Source organism: Apium graveolens, unplaced genomic scaffold, assembly GCF_009905375.1.
Source record: "Apium graveolens cultivar Ventura unplaced genomic scaffold, ASM990537v1 ctg101, whole genome shotgun sequence".
Taxonomy (NCBI): domain Eukaryota; kingdom Viridiplantae; phylum Streptophyta; class Magnoliopsida; order Apiales; family Apiaceae; genus Apium; species Apium graveolens.
This window is the reverse complement of record NW_027417064.1, coordinates 60,653-64,685: the sequence shown is the minus strand read 5'-3', so window position 1 is coordinate 64,685 and position 4,033 is coordinate 60,653. Positions and strand designations below refer to the sequence as shown.

Genomic DNA, 4,033 nt, shown 5'->3' with positions numbered 1-4,033 from the left:
AGACTTGAAGTGAGTTTTGAGTGATGGCTTGACAGAAGATAGGTTTGTGATTTTCTTGAGAAATGTTTGGCTTGTGGTGATTGGTATTTTCAGAAAGGTGTTAGTAGTTTGTTTGTATAAGAATTTAGGCTTAGAGGTTTGAGGTGGTTTGATGTTTGAGTTTGATGGCTTTGAAGGTTGAGCTTGATTTGTTTAGATTTTTAGGGTTTGTTGTTGTGGTTCTGAGCCATCTTGCATTTTCTTCCTTCTTCTCTCATCCCCTTTCTTCTTTTCATCATCCTTCTTCTCTTCTTGCTTCCTATCCTTGCTGCCAGTTGCTTTTGATGATTGACTTGGATTTGAGCCAGAAGGTTTTTGTTTATCATCTTTCTGCTCATCATCATCCTTGTCATTTCTTAAGTTGTATTGAGTATTTGGCAACAAGGTGTCAGCATTTATAAGATATTTTTCTAAGATCTGTATCATCTCCTTATCCTCATGCTTTTTGCTCCCTTTGTACTTTAGATCAAACTGCAAAGTCAAGGATCAACCTCATATTTGATCTGACACAGTGTTTAGGAATAAGGAGATGTTTGCATTGTTTGGTTGTTGGACAGATGTAGACCACCCCTTTGTGTGGATATAGATAGGCTTCAGGAAAAATTGCTATCTATGCATTTTTGAACTCATGGAGAAGTTGGGTGTCGTCTTGAATTACTGGATTTACTTTGTCAATCATTACATCCAGTTTAGATGCTCATAAGGTTTCAAGATTTGGAAGAGACGCCTGAAGACATCTGTCCACACCACCATCATTGATATTCACAACTATTCTTTTCTTCAAGAAAGTATCAATTCTCACAACCACTGCCCTGATGAAGTTGATGTTCTTGGCCAAAGCTTTCTTGTAGGTCATGTAATTGTTTTGAAGAGACATTCTTAGTACTACAAGAAGTTCACTAAATTCCTGGTCTTGATTGGGTCCTTCTGCAGCCTTTAGAAGTCTTTCTTTTCCAACATCAACTTGAGGACTTGAGGAGGTTTGACCAACCTGAATAAACTCTTTAGACTTAGCTTTACCTTCCCTGGATTGTTGAATCCTAGCCTCAATCTCCCCCTTAGTCTTGGTGACAGACATGAGTAGATGAGTTGGTAATTCTGGCCTTATTTCTCCAGGTAGTGAGGGTAGTGGAATGTTGAGTTTCCCCATGATGGCTCCCAAAGCAATAGAATTTTTCATTTGGAGATGCTTGTGAGAGTCCATCAGGGTTTTGATATCTGTCTGTTGACTCTGCACCAAGGATGTAAGAGCTTGAACATGTGCACTTAATGAGTCATTTGATGATTTAAGAGAAGAGACCTTGTGTTGCAGTTCTTGAACTTGTAGTGTGGATGAGAATTAGGATATAGAAGAGGTAGAAACTCCAAAAGTATCCTGAATAGCCTTTTTGATTTCATCCATGAGCAAGGCTGAAGGAGTGTATCTGCTTGAGTGCATTTGATCCAGCTGCAGTCTTGTGTCATTGTTGAGTGGCATTTATGACACTTTATAATGCTATATTAAGCTTTGAATTGATGCATTTGAACTCAAGTTGTTAAGTATTTTAACGTGTTTTCTAGTGTTTTTGCATTTCAAGCATTAATCTGTGGATCAGGTGAATTAGCATTGTTTTGGTGCTAATTTGGTATCAAGGTGGTGTTGGAATAAAAGATCATGGAAAGCCGGCTCGAAGCAGCAAGGAAAAAGATGAAATCTGAGTTTTTCCCAGAAGGACGGCGCGCCCGCGCTGTGATAGCGCGCGGCCGCGCCAGGATTCCTGAAAGGCAGCATGCCCGCGCTGTGATAGCGTGCGGTTGTGCCGATGTGAAAAATATGAATCCTAATTCTAATTCGATTCTAAGTTGGGAGACTTCCAGATTGCTAAGGGATGCTATATATATATATATTCAAATAAGAACATTTTCATGAGAGAGACATACCAGAGCGCAAGGAGAGCTGTAAGAAGACCGTTTTTAGCATGATTCAACGAAGACGAAGAAGATCTTGTTTTTACTTGTGAATCTTTGTTTTAAGTTGTATTTGGATGCTAGTTTTCTTACTTGTGAACCTTAATCTTGGTTTGTACTTGGTTTTATTTATTCGTTATAAAGACTACGTTTGTTATACCATGCTTTCATCGGAATCCACGTTGATGATGAGTCCGATTATGGGCTAATCGTTATCGTGGGGTTCTAGCGGATTTATTTATGGATTCCTTTAGGTAAATTGTTTCGATGCCTTAGTATGTGGTGATTGATTGATAGCTTAGTATTAGTTGTGCGTATTCATCTTATGAGCGTCGCAAACTTATAAGATAGTGTGCTAATACTTAATGAATCGACAGTTAATTTAAGGATTTAGAACTTGCCATGCTAGCATAGGTTCATGTATTGTTATGCATGATTCGTAGGAAATTTTAATCATCTTACTTGCCCTGTATAATCAAGATAGATAACTTGTGCTTAAACCGTTATGTTGTCAAATTCTATATACATATAGGGTCTCAATATAATTGGTGTCTATTCAGCTTCTATCTCTTTTGTGGATGTCTGGTAGTATGGTACTCGTGCAACGAAAGTTGGCGTTTATCAGTTTCGTGTTGTCTGATTACTGTCATCCCCATTGCATGCTAAGGTTGAGAACAATAAGGCTATTGAATGAAGTATTTAATGAAGTTAGAATCTCATGTTTGTCATATATATTAATTTAATCAATCTTATTCTCTTAGTTATAATTGTTAGTTTAATTCTGAGTTATAGACAACCTCAATTTGTTATCATCTTAGCATTGAATAATAACCATACATTGTTGCTTAAGTGCGTTAATTAATTAGTTAACCAATACAGTCTCTGTGGGAACGAACTAGAAAAGATTCTATTCTACTTGTGAACGCGTAAACTTGCGTGTATTATTAGCGCGTGTTTAGCGACTAACAAGTTTTTGGCATCGCTGCCGGGGACTGTAGTGTTAATTATTAGTTTATGTATTTTCCATCAGTGGTCGTTAAATTTCATTGACTCGGACATTGTTACTTAGCTGTTTCCTTGTTTTATTTCAGGTACTCTATGGAGGGTGTATGCATACGCGTTCACGTACTCGTAATAGAAATCTGGATCAAGCCGAGGAGGAAGTGATAGTGGTTCAAAAGGAAGTTTTTGAGGAAGAAAAGAAGGTAGAAGAAGAAGAGAAAGTTGAAGAACCAACTTTAGTAGAGGTGGGTGATCAAGTAGAAAATCCGAAGGCTTTGATGGACTATTCTCAGTCTAAGATTAATGACATTCAGTCAAGCATCATCAGACCAGCCATCAGGGCTAACACTTTTGAGATCAAGTCGAGCATGATTCAGATGATACATAACTCAGTTTAGTTTGAGGGTTCTCCAAGTGAAGACCCCAACATGCACATCAGGGATTTCATTGAGATCTGTGACACTTTCAAGTTCAATGATGTGACTGAAGATGCTATCAAGCTGCGACTCTTCCCATTCTCTCTAAGGGACAAGGCTAAGTGTTGGTTACATTCTTTACCAGCAGGGTCTATCACCACTTGGGAAGATCTTGCTCAAAAGTTTCTCACTAAATTCTTCCCTATGGCGAAGACTGCTGCAATCAGGAATGCTCTTGCTCAGTTTGCTCAGCAAACAGGAGAATCTCTGTGTGAGGCTTGGGATCGATATAATGAGATGCTAAGGAAGTGCCCACACCATGGCATGCCTGATTGGATGATTATCAACTATTTCTACAATGGATTGGGTGCTACTTCTAGACCCATGCTTGATGCAACATCAGGAGGAGCCTTGTGGGCTAAAAGCTACGATGAAGCTTATGAACTTATTGAACTGATGGCTGCTAATGAGTACCAGAATCCTTCTCAGAGGCTGACTCAGGGAAAAGTCGCAGGAATTCTAGAGTTGGACGCAGCAACTGCTATCGCTGCCCAACTTAAGGCTTTCACGATGAAGGTGGACACTTTGACTAATTATGGAGTTAATCAAATCACCAGTGTCTGCGAGCT

The 4,033-nt window shown here is 39.0% G+C and overlaps 1 non-coding gene across 1 annotated transcript; it reads right to left on the bottom strand.

Moving 5' to 3' along the window:
• Nucleotides 1–3,623: 3,623 nt before the first annotated feature.
• LOC141699669 (small nucleolar RNA R71) lies at nt 3,624–3,730 on the bottom strand. The gene has a single exon (XR_012566069.1). It is a non-coding gene; the product is annotated as a small nucleolar RNA R71 (small nucleolar RNA).
• Between the last annotated feature and the right edge of the window lie 303 nt (nt 3,731–4,033).